This window comes from Dama dama, chromosome 3, assembly GCF_033118175.1.
Source record: "Dama dama isolate Ldn47 chromosome 3, ASM3311817v1, whole genome shotgun sequence".
Lineage (NCBI taxonomy): Eukaryota > Metazoa > Chordata > Mammalia > Artiodactyla > Cervidae > Dama > Dama dama.
In genome coordinates this window covers 56,006,034-56,024,667 of record NC_083683.1, presented here as the reverse complement: position 1 = coordinate 56,024,667, position 18,634 = coordinate 56,006,034, and positions in this window count along the sequence as shown.

Genomic DNA, 18,634 nt, shown 5'->3' with positions numbered 1-18,634 from the left:
GCCTCCGGGTCAGACATCGGAGAGCAGTTCATCAGTGCCCGGGGGATCAGAAACAGTTCAACCACCGGGTGTGGTTTCAGAGCCCACCACCCTATTGCCTGGGGTTACAAGCACCAAGGCCACAGGATCCGAGGCCAGTTTACCTTCAACTGGAGTGTCAGGGTTGCCTGGCTCCACACAAGGAGGATTTGCAGCAACTGGAGGGAGTGGTGCAGGCTCAAAGCCTACTGCCCCGGGATCAGGAGGAACAAGGGCCAGTGTTGTATCAGGAACCAGCGTACCTGTATCTGGAGCACCAGTGACCCCTGGGTCATCACCGGGAAGTCCGCAAGCAGCTGGAGCACGTGGTGAAGGTCCAGCGACAGCTTCCCCGTCGTCTGGAGCCACAGGGACAAATGTTATCGGATCAGGAGCCAGCACACCTTTATCGGGAGCGCCTGTGACCCCTGCGTCAGCCAGTGTAAGCCCAGAAGCCACGGGAAGGCCTCCTGTAAGTTCAGAGTCAACGGTCACACTGTCTGGAGCAACAGGGCCTAGTTTTCTAAGGTCTGGAACCAGTGTACCTTTACCTGGAGGAGCAGTGACCCCTGGGTCATCCCCAGGAGGGTCATCAGCACCTGCAAGCCCTGGGGCAGGCTCAGAAACCACTGTCCAAGTCCCTGGAGCCAGCGGGACTGATGTCACAGCATCAGGAGCCAGCTCACCTTCATCTGGAGCACCAGGGAGCCCTGGATCATCACCAGGAAGGTCAAGCGCAACTGCAGTATCTGGCGAAGGGTCTCAGCCCACTGTCCCATCATCTGGAGCAACAGGGACTAATGCCGGACAATCAGGCACCCGTTTCCCCTCATCTGGAGTCCCAGCCACAGCTGGATCCACCACAGGAGGGTCAGCAGTAGCTGGGACACCTGGTGTAGATTCCCAGCAAACTGCCACACCGTCGGGCGCTGCGAGGACGACTGCTGGCGGATTCGGAACCGGCCTGCCTCCGGGTCAGACATCGGAGAGCAGTTCATCAGTGCCCGGGGGATCAGAAACAGTTCAACCACCGGGTGTGGTTTCAGAGCCCACCACCCTATTGCCTGGGGTTACAAGCACCAAGGCCACAGGATCCGAGGCCAGTTTACCTTCAACTGGAGTGTCAGGGTTGCCTGGCTCCACACAAGGAGGATTTGCAGCAACTGGAGGGAGTGGTGCAGGCTCAAAGCCTACTGCCCCGGGATCAGGAGGAACAAGGGCCAGTGTTGTATCAGGAACCAGCGTACCTGTATCTGGAGCACCAGTGACCCCTGGGTCATCACCGGGAAGTCCGCAAGCAGCTGGAGCACGTGGTGAAGGTTCAGCGACAGCTTCCCCGTCGTCTGGAGCCACAGGGACAAATGTTATCGGATCAGGAGCCAGCACACCTTTATCGGGAGCGCCTGTGACCCCTGCGTCAGCCAGTGTAAGCCCAGAAGCCACGGGAAGGCCTCCTGTAAGTTCAGAGTCAACGGTCACACTGTCTGGAGCAACAGGGCCTAGTTTTCTAAGGTCTGGAACCAGTGTACCTTTACCTGGAGGAGCAGTGACCCCTGGGTCATCCCCAGGAGGGTCATCAGCACCTGCAAGCCCTGGGGCAGGCTCAGAAACAACTGTCCGAGTCCCTGGAGCCAGCGGGACTGATGTCACAGCATCAGGAGCCAGCTCACCCTCATCTGGAGCACCAGGGAGCCCTGGATCATCACCAGGAAGGTCAAGCGCAATATCTGCAGTATCTGGCGAAGGGTCTCAGCCCACTGTCCCATCATCTGGAGCAACAGGGACTAATGCCGGACAATCAGGCACCCGTTTCCCCTCATCTGGAGTCCCAGCCACAGCTGGATCCACCACAGGAGGGTCAGCAGTAGCTGGGACACTTGGTGTAGATTCCCAGCAAACTGCCACACCGTCGGGCGCTGCGAGGACGACTGCTGGCGGATTCGGAACCGGCCTGCCTCCGGGTCAGACATCGGAGAGCAGTTCATCAGTGCCCGGGGGATCAGAAACAGTTCAACCACCGGGTGTGGTTTCAGAGCCCACCACCCTATTGCCTGGGGTTACAAGCACCAAGGCCACAGGATCCGAGGCCAGTTTACCTTCAACTGGAGTGTCAGGGTTGCCTGGCTCCACACAAGGAGGATTTGCAGCAACTGGAGGGAGTGGAGCAGGCTCAAAGCCTACTGCCCCGGGATCAGGAGGAACAAGGGCCAGTGTTGTATCAGGAACCAGCGTACCTGTATCTGGAGCACCAGTGACCCCTGGGTCATCACCGGGAAGTCCGCAAGCAGCTGGAGCACGTGGTGAAGGTCCAGCGACAGCTTCCCCGTCGTCTGGAGCCACAGGGACAAATGTTATCGGATCAGGAGCCAGCACACCTTTATCGGGAGCGCCTGTGACCCCTGCGTCAGCCAGTGTAAGCCCAGAAGCCACGGGAAGGCCTCCTGTAAGTTCAGAGTCAACGGTCACACTGTCTGGAGCAACAGGGCCTAGTTTTCTAAGGTCTGGAACCAGTGTACCTTTACCTGGAGGAGCAGTGACCCCTGGGTCATCCCCAGGAGGGTCATCAGCACCTGCAAGCCCTGGGGCAGGCTCAGAAACAACTGTCCGAGTCCCTGGAGCCAGCGGGACTGATGTCACAGCATCAGGAGCCAGCTCACCCTCATCTGGAGCACCAGGGAGCCCTGGATCATCACCAGGAAGGTCAAGCGCAACTGCAGTATCTGGCGAAGGGTCTCAGCCCACTGTCCCATCATCTGGAGCAACAGGGACTAATGCCGGACAATCAGGCACCCGTTTCCCCTCATCTGGAGTCCCAGCCACAGCTGGATCCACCACAGGAGGGTCAGCAGTAGCTGGGACACCTGGTGTAGATTCCCAGCAAACTGCCACACCGTCGGGCGCTGCGAGGACGACTGCTGGCGGATTCGGAACCGGCCTGCCTCCGGGTCAGACATCGGAGAGCAGTTCATCAGTGCCCGGGGGATCAGAAACAGTTCAACCACCGGGTGTGGTTTCAGAGCCCACCACCCTATTGCCTGGGGTTACAAGCACCAAGGCCACAGGATCCGAGGCCAGTTTACCTTCAACTGGAGTGTCAGGGTTGCCTGGCTCCACACAAGGAGGATTTGCAGCAACTGGAGGGAGTGGTGCAGGCTCAAAGCCTACTGCCCCGGGATCAGGAGGAACAAGGGCCAGTGTTGTATCAGGAACCAGCGTACCTGTATCTGGAGCACCAGTGACCCCTGGGTCATCACCGGGAAGTCCGCAAGCAGCTGGAGCACGTGGTGAAGGTTCAGCGACAGCTTCCCCGTCGTCTGGAGCCACAGGGACAAATGTTATCGGATCAGGAGCCAGCACACCTTTATCGGGAGCGCCTGTGACCCCTGCGTCAGCCAGTGTAAGCCCAGAAGCCACGGGAAGGCCTCCTGTAAGTTCAGAGTCAACGGTCACACTGTCTGGAGCAACAGGGCCTAGTTTTCTAAGGTCTGGAACCAGTGTACCTTTACCTGGAGGAGCAGTGACCCCTGGGTCATCCCCAGGAGGGTCATCAGCACCTGCAAGCCCTGGGGCAGGCTCAGAAACAACTGTCCGAGTCCCTGGAGCCAGCGGGACTGATGTCACAGCATCAGGAGCCAGCTCACCCTCATCTGGAGCACCAGGGAGCCCTGGATCATCACCAGGAAGGTCAAGCGCAATATCTGCAGTATCTGGCGAAGGGTCTCAGCCCACTGTCCCATCATCTGGAGCAACAGGGACTAATGCCGGACAATCAGGCACCCGTTTCCCCTCATCTGGAGTCCCAGCCACAGCTGGATCCACCACAGGAGGGTCAGCAGTAGCTGGGACACCTGGTGTAGATTCCCAGCAAACTGCCACACCGTCGGGCGCTGCGAGGACGACTGCTGGCGGATTCGGAACCGGCCTGCCTCCGGGTCAGACATCGGAGAGCAGTTCATCAGTGCCCGGGGGATCAGAAACAGTTCAACCACCGGGTGTGGTTTCAGAGCCCACCACCCTATTGCCTGGGGTTACAAGCACCAAGGCCACAGGATCCGAGGCCAGTTTACCTTCAACTGGAGTGTCAGGGTTGCCTGGCTCCACACAAGGAGGATTTGCAGCAACTGGAGGGAGTGGTGCAGGCTCAAAGCCTACTGCCCCGGGATCAGGAGGAACAAGGGCCAGTGTTGTATCAGGAACCAGCGTACCTGTATCTGGAGCACCAGTGACCCCTGGGTCATCACCGGGAAGTCCGCAAGCAGCTGGAGCACGTGGTGAAGGTTCAGCGACAGCTTCCCCGTCGTCTGGAGCCACAGGGACAAATGTTATCGGATCAGGAGCCAGCACACCTTTATCGGGAGCGCCTGTGACCCCTGCGTCAGCCAGTGTAAGCCCAGAAGCCACGGGAAGGCCTCGAACGGTCACACTGTCTGGAGCAACAGGGCCTAGTTTTCTAAGGTCTGGAACCAGTGTACCTTTACCTGGAGGAGCAGTGACCCCTGGGTCATCCCCAGGAGGGTCATCAGCACCTGCAAGCCCTGGGGCAGGCTCAGAAACAACTGTCCGAGTCCCTGGAGCCAGCGGGACTGATGTCACAGCATCAGGAGCCAGCTCACCCTCATCTGGAGCACCAGGGAGCCCTGGATCATCACCAGGAAGGTCAAGCGCAATATCTGCAGTATCTGGCGAAGGGTCTCAGCCCACTGTCCCATCATCTGGAGCAACAGGGACTAATGCCGGACAATCAGGCACCCGTTTCCCCTCATCTGGAGTCCCAGCCACAGCTGGATCCACCACAGGAGGGTCAGCAGTAGCTGGGACACCTGGTGTAGATTCCCAGCAAACTGCCACACCGTCGGGCGCTGCGAGGACGACTGCTGGCGGATTCGGAACCGGCCTGCCTCCGGGTCAGACATCGGAGAGCAGTTCATCAGTGCCCGGGGGATCAGAAACAGTTCAACCACCGGGTGTGGTTTCAGAGCCCACCACCCTATTGCCTGGGGTTACAAGCACCAAGGCCACAGGATCCGAGGCCAGTTTACCTTCAACTGGAGTGTCAGGGTTGCCTGGCTCCACACAAGGAGGATTTGCAGCAACTGGAGGGAGTGGTGCAGGCTCAAAGCCTACTGCCCCGGGATCAGGAGGAACAAGGGCCAGTGTTGTATCAGGAACCAGCGTACCTGTATCTGGAGCACCAGTGACCCCTGGGTCATCACCGGGAAGTCCGCAAGCAGCTGGAGCACGTGGTGAAGGTTCAGCGACAGCTTCCCCGTCGTCTGGAGCCACAGGGACAAATGTTATCGGATCAGGAGCCAGCACACCTTTATCGGGAGCGCCTGTGACCCCTGCGTCAGCCAGTGTAAGCCCAGAAGCCACGGGAAGGCCTCCTGTAAGTTCAGAGTCAACGGTCACACTGTCTGGAGCAACAGGGCCTAGTTTTCTAAGGTCTGGAACCAGTGTACCTTTACCTGGAGGAGCAGTGACCCCTGGGTCATCCCCAGGAGGGTCATCAGCACCTGCAAGCCCTGGGGCAGGCTCAGAAACAACTGTCCGAGTCCCTGGAGCCAGCGGGACTGATGTCACAGCATCAGGAGCCAGCTCACCCTCATCTGGAGCACCAGGGAGCCCTGGATCATCACCAGGAAGGTCAAGCGCAACTGCAGTATCTGGCGAAGGGTCTCAGCCCACTGTCCCATCATCTGGAGCAACAGGGACTAATGCCAGACAATCAGGCACCCGTTTCCCCTCATCTGGAGTCCCAGCCACAGCTGGATCCACCACAGGAGGGTCAGCAGTAGCTGGGACACCTGGTGTAGATTCCCAGCAAACTGCCACACCGTCGGGCGCTGCGAGGAGGACTGCTGGCGGATTCGGAACCGGCCTGCCTCCGGGTCAGACATCGGAGAGCAGTTCATCAGTGCCCGGGGGATCAGAAACAGTTCAACCACCGGGTGTGGTTTCAGAGCCCACCACCCTATTGCCTGGGGTTACAAGCACCAAGGCCACAGGATCCGAGGCCAGTTTACCTTCAACTGGAGTGTCAGGGTTGCCTGGCTCCACACAAGGAGGATTTGCAGCAACTGGAGGGAGTGGTGCAGGCTCAAAGCCTACTGCCCCGGGATCAGGAGGAACAAGGGCCAGTGTTGTATCAGGAACCAGCGTACCTGTATCTGGAGCACCAGTGACCCCTGGGTCATCACCGGGAAGTCCGCAAGCAGCTGGAGCACGTGGTGAAGGTTCAGCGACAGCTTCCCCGTCGTCTGGAGCCACAGGGACAAATGTTATCGGATCAGGAGCCAGCACACCTTTATCGGGAGCGCCTGTGACCCCTGCGTCAGCCAGTGTAAGCCCAGAAGCCACGGGAAGGCCTCCTGTAAGTTCAGAGTCAACGGTCACACTGTCTGGAGCAACAGGGCCTAGTTTTCTAAGGTCTGGAACCAGTGTACCTTTACCTGGAGGAGCAGTGACCCCTGGGTCATCCCCAGGAGGGTCATCAGCACCTGCAAGCCCTGGGGCAGGCTCAGAAACAACTGTCCGAGTCCCTGGAGCCAGCGGGACTGATGTCACAGCATCAGGAGCCAGCTCACCCTCATCTGGAGCACCAGGGAGCCCTGGATCATCACCAGGAAGGTCAAGCGCAACTGCAGTATCTGGCGAAGGGTCTCAGCCCACTGTCCCATCATCTGGAGCAACAGGGACTAATGCCGGACAATCAGGCACCCGTTTCCCCTCATCTGGAGTCCCAGCCACAGCTGGATCCACCACAGGAGGGTCAGCAGTAGCTGGGACACCTGGTGTAGATTCCCAGCAAACTGCCACACCGTCGGGCGCTGCGAGGAGGACTGCTGGCGGATTCGGAACCGGCCTGCCTCCGGGTCAGACATCGGAGAGCAGTTCATCAGTGCCCGGGGGATCAGAAACAGTTCAACCACCGGGTGTGGTTTCAGAGCCCACCACCCTATTGCCTGGGGTTACAAGCACCAAGGCCACAGGATCCGAGGCCAGTTTACCTTCAACTGGAGTGTCAGGGTTGCCTGGCTCCACACAAGGAGGATTTGCAGCAACTGGAGGGAGTGGTGCAGGCTCAAAGCCTACTGCCCCGGGATCAGGAGGAACAAGGGCCAGTGTTGTATCAGGAACCAGCGTACCTGTATCTGGAGCACCAGTGACCCCTGGGTCATCACCGGGAAGTCCGCAAGCAGCTGGAGCACGTGGTGAAGTTCCAGCGACAGCTTCCCCGTCGTCTGGAGCCACAGGGACAAATGTTATCAGATCAGGAGCCAGCACACCTTTATCGGGAGCGCCTGTGACCCCTGCGTCAGCCAGTGTAAGCCCAGAAGCCACGGGAAGGCCTCCTGTAAGTTCAGAGTCAACGGTCACACTGTCTGGAGCAACAGGGCCTAGTTTTCTAAGGTCTGGAACCAGTGTACCTTTACCTGGAGGAGCAGTGACCCCTGGGTCATCCCCAGGAGGGTCATCAGCACCTGCAAGCCTTGGGGCAGGCTCAGAAACAACTGTCCGAGTCCCTGGAGCCAGCGGGACTGATGTCACAGCATCAGGAGCCAGCTCACCCTCATCTGGAGCACCAGGGAGCCCTGGATCATCACCAGGAAGGTCAAGCGCAATATCTGCAGTATCTGGCGAAGGGTCTCAGCCCACTGTCCCATCATCTGGAGCAACAGGGACTAATGCCGGACAATCAGGCACCCGTTTCCCCTCATCTGGAGTCCCAGCCACAGCTGGATCCACCACAGGAGGGTCAGCAGTAGCTGGGACACCTAGGGTAGATTCCCAGCAAACTGCCACACCGTCGGGCGCTGCGAGGACGACTGCTGGCGGATTCGGAACCGGCCTGCCTCCGGGTCAGACATCGGAGAGCAGTTCATCAGTGCCCGGGGGATCAGAAACAGTTCAACCACCGGGTGTGGTTTCAGAGCCCACCACCCTATTGCCTGGGGTTACAAGCACCAAGGCCACAGGATCCGAGGCCAGTTTACCTTCAACTGGAGTGTCAGGGTTGCCTGGCTCCACACAAGGAGGATTTGCAGCAACTGGAGGGAGTGGTGCAGGCTCAAAGCCTACTGCCCCGGGATCAGGAGGAACAAGGGCCAGTGTTGTATCAGGAACCAGCGTACCTGTATCTGGAGCACCAGTGACCCCTGGGTCATCACCGGGAAGTCCGCAAGCAGCTGGAGCACGTGGTGAAGGTCCAGCGACAGCTTCCCCGTCGTCTGGAGCCACAGGGACAAATGTTATCGGATCAGGAGCCAGCACACCTTTATCGGGAGCGCCTGTGACCCCTGCGTCAGCCAGTGTAAGCCCAGAAGCCACGGGAAGGCCTCCTGTAAGTTCAGAGTCAACGGTCACACTGTCTGGAGCAACAGGGCCTAGTTTTCTAAGGTCTGGAACCAGTGTACCTTTACCTGGAGGAGCAGTGACCCCTGGGTCATCCCCAGGAGGGTCATCAGCACCTGCAAGCCCTGGGGCAGGCTCAGAAACCACTGTCCAAGTCCCTGGAGCCAGCGGGACTGATGTCACAGCATCAGGAGCCAGCTCACCTTCATCTGGAGCACCAGGGAGCCCTGGATCATCACCAGGAAGGTCAAGCGCAACTGCAGTATCTGGCGAAGGGTCTCAGCCCACTGTCCCATCATCTGGAGCAACAGGGACTAATGCCGGACAATCAGGCACCCGTTTCCCCTCATCTGGAGTCCCAGCCACAGCTGGATCCACCACAGGAGGGTCAGCAGTAGCTGGGACACCTGGTGTAGATTCCCAGCAAACTGCCACACCGTCGGGCGCTGCGAGGACGACTGCTGGCGGATTCGGAACCGGCCTGCCTCCGGGTCAGACATCGGAGAGCAGTTCATCAGTGCCCGGGGGATCAGAAACAGTTCAACCACCGGGTGTGGTTTCAGAGCCCACCACCCTATTGCCTGGGGTTACAAGCACCAAGGCCACAGGATCCGAGGCCAGTTTACCTTCAACTGGAGTGTCAGGGTTGCCTGGCTCCACACAAGGAGGATTTGCAGCAACTGGAGGGAGTGGTGCAGGCTCAAAGCCTACTGCCCCGGGATCAGGAGGAACAAGGGCCAGTGTTGTATCAGGAACCAGCGTACCTGTATCTGGAGCACCAGTGACCCCTGGGTCATCACCGGGAAGTCCGCAAGCAGCTGGAGCACGTGGTGAAGGTTCAGCGACAGCTTCCCCGTCGTCTGGAGCCACAGGGACAAATGTTATCGGATCAGGAGCCAGCACACCTTTATCGGGAGCGCCTGTGACCCCTGCGTCAGCCAGTGTAAGCCCAGAAGCCACGGGAAGGCCTCCTGTAAGTTCAGAGTCAACGGTCACACTGTCTGGAGCAACAGGGCCTAGTTTTCTAAGGTCTGGAACCAGTGTACCTTTACCTGGAGGAGCAGTGACCCCTGGGTCATCCCCAGGAGGGTCATCAGCACCTGCAAGCCCTGGGGCAGGCTCAGAAACAACTGTCCGAGTCCCTGGAGCCAGCGGGACTGATGTCACAGCATCAGGAGCCAGCTCACCCTCATCTGGAGCACCAGGGAGCCCTGGATCATCACCAGGAAGGTCAAGCGCAATATCTGCAGTATCTGGCGAAGGGTCTCAGCCCACTGTCCCATCATCTGGAGCAACAGGGACTAATGCCGGACAATCAGGCACCCGTTTCCCCTCATCTGGAGTCCCAGCCACAGCTGGATCCACCACAGGAGGGTCAGCAGTAGCTGGGACACTTGGTGTAGATTCCCAGCAAACTGCCACACCGTCGGGCGCTGCGAGGACGACTGCTGGCGGATTCGGAACCGGCCTGCCTCCGGGTCAGACATCGGAGAGCAGTTCATCAGTGCCCGGGGGATCAGAAACAGTTCAACCACCGGGTGTGGTTTCAGAGCCCACCACCCTATTGCCTGGGGTTACAAGCACCAAGGCCACAGGATCCGAGGCCAGTTTACCTTCAACTGGAGTGTCAGGGTTGCCTGGCTCCACACAAGGAGGATTTGCAGCAACTGGAGGGAGTGGAGCAGGCTCAAAGCCTACTGCCCCGGGATCAGGAGGAACAAGGGCCAGTGTTGTATCAGGAACCAGCGTACCTGTATCTGGAGCACCAGTGACCCCTGGGTCATCACCGGGAAGTCCGCAAGCAGCTGGAGCACGTGGTGAAGGTCCAGCGACAGCTTCCCCGTCGTCTGGAGCCACAGGGACAAATGTTATCGGATCAGGAGCCAGCACACCTTTATCGGGAGCGCCTGTGACCCCTGCGTCAGCCAGTGTAAGCCCAGAAGCCACGGGAAGGCCTCCTGTAAGTTCAGAGTCAACGGTCACACTGTCTGGAGCAACAGGGCCTAGTTTTCTAAGGTCTGGAACCAGTGTACCTTTACCTGGAGGAGCAGTGACCCCTGGGTCATCCCCAGGAGGGTCATCAGCACCTGCAAGCCCTGGGGCAGGCTCAGAAACAACTGTCCGAGTCCCTGGAGCCAGCGGGACTGATGTCACAGCATCAGGAGCCAGCTCACCCTCATCTGGAGCACCAGGGAGCCCTGGATCATCACCAGGAAGGTCAAGCGCAACTGCAGTATCTGGCGAAGGGTCTCAGCCCACTGTCCCATCATCTGGAGCAACAGGGACTAATGCCGGACAATCAGGCACCCGTTTCCCCTCATCTGGAGTCCCAGCCACAGCTGGATCCACCACAGGAGGGTCAGCAGTAGCTGGGACACCTGGTGTAGATTCCCAGCAAACTGCCACACCGTCGGGCGCTGCGAGGACGACTGCTGGCGGATTCGGAACCGGCCTGCCTCCGGGTCAGACATCGGAGAGCAGTTCATCAGTGCCCGGGGGATCAGAAACAGTTCAACCACCGGGTGTGGTTTCAGAGCCCACCACCCTATTGCCTGGGGTTACAAGCACCAAGGCCACAGGATCCGAGGCCAGTTTACCTTCAACTGGAGTGTCAGGGTTGCCTGGCTCCACACAAGGAGGATTTGCAGCAACTGGAGGGAGTGGTGCAGGCTCAAAGCCTACTGCCCCGGGATCAGGAGGAACAAGGGCCAGTGTTGTATCAGGAACCAGCGTACCTGTATCTGGAGCACCAGTGACCCCTGGGTCATCACCGGGAAGTCCGCAAGCAGCTGGAGCACGTGGTGAAGGTTCAGCGACAGCTTCCCCGTCATCTGGAGCCACAGGGACAAATGTTATCGGATCAGGAGCCAGCACACCTTTATCGGGAGCGCCTGTGACCCCTGCGTCAGCCAGTGTAAGCCCAGAAGCCACGGGAAGGCCTCCTGTAAGTTCAGAGTCAACGGTCACACTGTCTGGAGCAACAGGGCCTAGTTTTCTAAGGTCTGGAACCAGTGTACCTTTACCTGGAGGAGCAGTGACCCCTGGGTCATCCCCAGGAGGGTCATCAGCACCTGCAAGCCCTGGGGCAGGCTCAGAAACAACTGTCCGAGTCCCTGGAGCCAGCGGGACTGATGTCACAGCATCAGGAGCCAGCTCACCCTCATCTGGAGCACCAGGGAGCCCTGGATCATCACCAGGAAGGTCAAGCGCAATATCTGCAGTATCTGGCGAAGGGTCTCAGCCCACTGTCCCATCATCTGGAGCAACAGGGACTAATGCCGGACAATCAGGCACCCGTTTCCCCTCATCTGGAGTCCCAGCCACAGCTGGATCCACCACAGGAGGGTCAGCAGTAGCTGGGACACTTGGTGTAGATTCCCAGCAAACTGCCACACCGTCGGGCGCTGCGAGGACGACTGCTGGCGGATTCGGAACCGGCCTGCCTCCGGGTCAGACATCGGAGAGCAGTTCATCAGTGCCCGGGGGATCAGAAACAGTTCAACCACCGGGTGTGGTTTCAGAGCCCACCACCCTATTGCCTGGGGTTACAAGCACCAAGGCCACAGGATCCGAGGCCAGTTTACCTTCAACTGGAGTGTCAGGGTTGCCTGGCTCCACACAAGGAGGATTTGCAGCAACTGGAGGGAGTGGAGCAGGCTCAAAGCCTACTGCCCCGGGATCAGGAGGAACAAGGGCCAGTGTTGTATCAGGAACCAGCGTACCTGTATCTGGAGCACCAGTGAACCCTGGGTCATCACCGGGAAGTCCGCAAGCAGCTGGAGCACGTGGTGAAGGTCCAGCGACAGCTTCCCCGTCGTCTGGAGCCACAGGGACAAATGTTATCGGATCAGGAGCCAGCACACCTTTATCGGGAGCGCCTGTGACCCCTGCGTCAGCCAGTGTAAGCCCAGAAGCCACGGGAAGGCCTCCTGTAAGTTCAGAGTCAACGGTCACACTGTCTGGAGCAACAGGGCCTAGTTTTCTAAGGTCTGGAACCAGTGTACCTTTACCTGGAGGAGCAGTGACCCCTGGGTCATCCCCAGGAGGGTCATCAGCACCTGCAAGCCCTGGGGCAGGCTCAGAAACAACTGTCCGAGTCCCTGGAGCCAGCGGGACTGATGTCACAGCATCAGGAGCCAGCTCACCCTCATCTGGAGCACCAGGGAGCCCTGGATCATCACCAGGAAGGTCAAGCGCAATATCTGCAGTATCTGGCGAAGGGTCTCAGCCCACTGTCCCATCATCTGGAGCAACAGGGACTAATGCCGGACAATCAGGCACCCGTTTCCCCTCATCTGGAGTCCCAGCCACAGCTGGATCCACCACAGGAGGGTCAGCAGTAGCTGGGACACCTGGTGTAGATTCCCAGCAAACTGCCACACCGTCGGGCGCTGCGAGGACGACTGCTGGCGGATTCGGAACCGGCCTGCCTCCGGGTCAGACATCGGAGAGCAGTTCATCAGTGCCCGGGGGATCAGAAACAGTTCAACCACCGGGTGTGGTTTCAGAGCCCACCACCCTATTGCCTGGGGTTACAAGCACCAAGGCCACAGGATCCGAGGCCAGTTTACCTTCAACTGGAGTGTCAGGGTTGCCTGGCTCCACACAAGGAGGATTTGCAGCAACTGGAGGGAGTGGTGCAGGCTCAAAGCCTACTGCCCCGGGATCAGGAGGAACAAGGGCCAGTGTTGTATCAGGAACCAGCGTACCTGTATCTGGAGCACCAGTGACCCCTGGGTCATCACCGGGAAGTCCGCAAGCAGCTGGAGCACGTGGTGAAGGTTCAGCGACAGCTTCCCCGTCGTCTGGAGCCACAGGGACAAATGTTATCGGATCAGGAGCCAGCACACCTTTATCGGGAGCGCCTGTGACCCCTGCGTCAGCCAGTGTAAGCCCAGAAGCCACGGGAAGGCCTCCTGTAAGTTCAGAGTCAACGGTCACACTGTCTGGAGCAACAGGGCCTAGTTTTCTAAGGTCTGGAACCAGTGTACCTTTACCTGGAGGAGCAGTGACCCCTGGGTCATCCCCAGGAGGGTCATCAGCACCTGCAAGCCCTGGGGCAGGCTCAGAAACAACTGTCCGAGTCCCTGGAGCCAGCGGGACTGATGTCACAGCATCAGGAGCCAGCTCACCCTCATCTGGAGCACCAGGGAGCCCTGGATCATCACCAGGAAGGTCAAGCGCAATATCTGCAGTATCTGGCGAAGGGTCTCAGCCCACTGTCCCATCATCTGGAGCAACAGGGACTAATGCCGGACAATCAGGCACCCGTTTCCCCTCATCTGGAGTCCCAGCCACAGCTGGATCCACCACAGGAGGGTCAGCAGTAGCTGGGACACCTGGTGTAGATTCCCAGCAAACTGCCACACCGTCGGGCGCTGCGAGGACGACTGCTGGCGGATTCGGAACCGGCCTGCCTCCGGGTCAGACATCGGAGAGCAGTTCATCAGTGCCCGGGGGATCAGAAACAGTTCAACCACCGGGTGTGGTTTCAGAGCCCACCACCCTATTGCCTGGGGTTACAAGCACCAAGGCCACAGGATCCGAGGCCAGTTTACCTTCAACTGGAGTGTCAGGGTTGCCTGGCTCCACACAAGGAGGATTTGCAGCAACTGGAGGGAGTGGTGCAGGCTCAAAGCCTACTGCCCCGGGATCAGGAGGAACAAGGGCCAGTGTTGTATCAGGAACCAGCGTACCTGTATCTGGAGCACCAGTGACCCCTGGGTCATCACCGGGAAGTCCGCAAGCAGCTGGAGCACGTGGTGAAGGTTCAGCGACAGCTTCCCCGTCGTCTGGAGCCACAGGGACAAATGTTATCGGATCAGGAGCCAGCACACCTTTATCGGGAGCGCCTGTGACCCCTGCGTCAGCCAGTGTAAGCCCAGAAGCCACGGGAAGGCCTCCTGTAAGTTCAGAGTCAACGGTCACACTGTCTGGAGCAACAGGGCCTAGTTTTCTAAGGTCTGGAACCAGTGTACCTTTACCTGGAGGAGCAGTGACCCCTGGGTCATCCCCAGGAGGGTCATCAGCACCTGCAAGCCCTGGGGCAGGCTCAGAAACAACTGTCCGAGTCCCTGGAGCCAGCGGGACTGATGTCACAGCATCAGGAGCCAGCTCACCCTCATCTGGAGCACCAGGGAGCCCTGGATCATCACCAGGAAGGTCAAGCGCAATATCTGCAGTATCTGGCGAAGGGTCTCAGCCCACTGTCCCATCATCTGGAGCAACAGGGACTAATGCCGGACAATCAGGCACCCGTTTCCCCTCATCTGGAGTCCCAGCCACAGCTGGATCCACCACAGGAGGGTCAGCAGTAGCTGGGACACCTGGTGTAGATTCCCAGCAAACTGCCACACCGTCGGGCGCTGCGAGGACGACTGCTGGCGGATTCGGAACCGGCCTGCCTCCGGGTCAGACATCGGAGAGCAGTTCATCAGTGCCCGGGGGATCAGAAACAGTTCAACCACCGGGTGTGGTTTCAGAGCCCACCACCCTATTGCCTGGGGTTACAAGCACCAAGGCCACAGGATCCGAGGCCAGTTTACCTTCAACTGGAGTGTCAGGGTTGCCTGGCTCCACACAAGGAGGATTTGCAGCAACTGGAGGGAGTGGTGCAGGCTCAAAGCCTACTGCCCCGGGATCAGGAGGAACAAGGGCCAGTGTTGTATCAGGAACCAGCGTACCTGTATCTGGAGCACCAGTGACCCCTGGGTCATCACCGGGAAGTCCGCAAGCAGCTGGAGCACGTGGTGAAGGTTCAGCGACAGCTTCCCCGTCGTCTGGAGCCACAGGGACAAATGTTATCGGATCAGGAGCCAGCACACCTTTATCGGGAGCGCCTGTGACCCCTGCGTCAGCCAGTGTAAGCCCAGAAGCCACGGGAAGGCCTCCTGTAAGTTCAGAGTCAACGGTCACACTGTCTGGAGCAACAGGGCCTAGTTTTCTAAGGTCTGGAACCAGTGTACCTTTACCTGGAGGAGCAGTGACCCCTGGGTCATCCCCAGGAGGGTCATCAGCACCTGCAAGCCCTGGGGCAGGCTCAGAAACAACTGTCCGAGTCCCTGGAGCCAGCGGGACTGATGTCACAGCATCAGGAGCCAGCTCACCCTCATCTGGAGCACCAGGGAGCCCTGGATCATCACCAGGAAGGTCAAGCGCAATATCTGCAGTATCTGGCGAAGGGTCTCAGCCCACTGTCCCATCATCTGGAGCAACAGGGACTAATGCCGGACAATCAGGCACCCGTTTCCCCTCATCTGGAGTCCCAGCCACAGCTGGATCCACCACAGGAGGGTCAGCAGTAGCTGGGACACTTGGTGTAGATTCCCAGCAAACTGCCACACCGTCGGGCGCTGCGAGGACGACTGCTGGCGGATTCGGAACCGGCCTGCCTCCGGGTCAGACATCGGAGAGCAGTTCATCAGTGCCCGGGGGATCAGAAACAGTTCAACCACCGGGTGTGGTTTCAGAGCCCACCACCCTATTGCCTGGGGTTACAAGCACCAAGGCCACAGGATCCGAGGCCAGTTTACCTTCAACTGGAGTGTCAGGGTTGCCTGGCTCCACACAAGGAGGATTTGCAGCAACTGGAGGGAGTGGAGCAGGCTCAAAGCCTACTGCCCCGGGATCAGGAGGAACAAGGGCCAGTGTTGTATCAGGAACCAGCGTACCTGTATCTGGAGCACCAGTGACCCCTGGGTCATCACCGGGAAGTCCGCAAGCAGCTGGAGCACGTGGTGAAGGTCCAGCGACAGCTTCCCCGTCGTCTGGAGCCACAGGGACAAATGTTATCGGATCAGGAGCCAGCACACCTTTATCGGGAGCGCCTGTGACCCCTGCGTCAGCCAGTGTAAGCCCAGAAGCCACGGGAAGGCCTCCTGTAAGTTCAGAGTCAACGGTCACACTGTCTGGAGCAACAGGGCCTAGTTTTCTAAGGTCTGGAACCAGTGTACCTTTACCTGGAGGAGCAGTGACCCCTGGGTCATCCCCAGGAGGGTCATCAGCACCTGCAAGCCCTGGGGCAGGCTCAGAAACAACTGTCCGAGTCCCTGGAGCCAGCGGGACTGATGTCACAGCATCAGGAGCCAGCTCACCCTCATCTGGAGCACCAGGGAGCCCTGGATCATCACCAGGAAGGTCAAGCGCAATATCTGCAGTATCTGGCGAAGGGTCTCAGCCCACTGTCCCATCATCTGGAGCAACAGGGACTAATGCCGGACAATCAGGCACCCGTTTCCCCTCATCTGGAGTCCCAGCCACAGCTGGATCCACCACAGGAGGGTCAGCAGTAGCTGGGACACTTGGTGTAGATTCCCAGCAAACTGCCACACCGTCGGGCGCTGCGAGGACGACTGCTGGCGGATTCGGAACCGGCCTGCCTCCGGGTCAGACATTGGAGAGCAGTTCATCAGTGCCCGGGGGATCAGAAACAGTTCAACCACCGGGTGTGGTTTCAGAGCCCACCACCCTATTGCCTGGGGTTACAAGCACCAAGGCCACAGGATCCGAGGCCAGTTTACCTTCAACTGGAGTGTCAGGGTTGCCTGGCTCCACACAAGGAGGATTTGCAGCAACTGGAGGGAGTGGTGCAGGCTCAAAGCCTACTGCCCCGGGATCAGGAGGAACAAGGGCCAGTGTTGTATCAGGAACCAGCGTACCTGTATCTGGAGCACCAGTGACCCCTGGGTCATCACCGGGAAGTCCGCAAGCAGCTGGAGCACGTGGTGAAGGTTCAGCGACAGCTTCCCCGTCGTCTGGAGCCACAGGGACAAATGTTATCGGATCAGGAGCCAGCACACCTTTATCGGGAGCGCCTGTGACCCCTGCGTCAGCCAGTGTAAGCCCAGAAGCCACGGGAAGGCCTCCTGTAAGTTCAGAGTCAACGGTCACACTGTCTGGAGCAACAGGGCCTAGTTTTCTAAGGTCTGGAACCAGTGTACCTTTACCTGGAGGAGCAGTGACCCCTGGGTCATCCCCAGGAGGGTCATCAGCACCTGCAAGCCCTGGGGCAGGCTCAGAAACAACTGTCCGAGTCCCTGGAGCCAGCGGGACTGATGTCACAGCATCAGGAGCCAGCTCACCCTCATCTGGAGCACCAGGGAGCCCTGGATCATCACCAGGAAGGTCAAGCGCAACTGCAGTATCTGGCGAAGGGTCTCAGCCCACTGTCCCATCATCTGGAGCAACAGGGACTAATGCCGGACAATCAGGCACCCGTTTCCCCTCATCTGGAGTCCCAGCCACAGCTGGATCCACCACAGGAGGGTCAGCAGTAGCTGGGACACCTGGTGTAGATTCCCAGCAAACTGCCACACCGTCGGGCGCTGCGAGGACGACTGCTGGCGGATTCGGAACCGGCCTGCCTCCGGGTCAGACATCGGAGAGCAGTTCATCAGTGCCCGGGGGATCAGAAACAGTTCAACCACCGGGTGTGGTTTCAGAGCCCACCACCCTATTGCCTGGGGTTACAAGCACCAAGGCCACAGGATCCGAGGCCAGTTTACCTTCAACTGGAGTGTCAGGGTTGCCTGGCTCCACACAAGGAGGATTTGCAGCAACTGGAGGGAGTGGTGCAGGCTCAAAGCCTACTGCCCCGGGATCAGGAGGAACAAGGGCCAGTGTTGTATCAGGAACCAGCGTACCTGTATCTGGAGCACCAGTGACCCCTGGGTCATCACCGGGAAGTCCGCAAGCAGCTGGAGCACGTGGTGAAGGTTCAGCGACAGCTTCCCCGTCGTCTGGAGCCACAGGGACAAATGTTATCGGATCAGGAGCCAGCACACCTTTATCGGGAGCGCCTGTGACCCCTGCGTCAGCCAGTGTAAGCCCAGAAGCCACGGGAAGGCCTCCTGTAAGTTCAGAGTCAACGGTCACACTGTCTGGAGCAACAGGGCCTAGTTTTCTAAGGTCTGGAACCAGTGTACCTTTACCTGGAGGAGCAGTGACCCCTGGGTCATCCCCAGGAGGGTCATCAGCACCTGCAAGCCCTGGGGCAGGCTCAGAAACAACTGTCCGAGTCCCTGGAGCCAGCGGGACTGATGTCACAGCATCAGGAGCCAGCTCACCCTCATCTGGAGCACCAGGGAGCCCTGGATCATCACCAGGAAGGTCAAGCGCAATATCTGCAGTATCTGGCGAAGGGTCTCAGCCCACTGTCCCATCATCTGGAGCAACAGGGACTAATGCCGGACAATCAGGCACCCGTTTCCCCTCATCTGGAGTCCCAGCCACAGCTGGATCCACCACAGGAGGGTCAGCAGTAGCT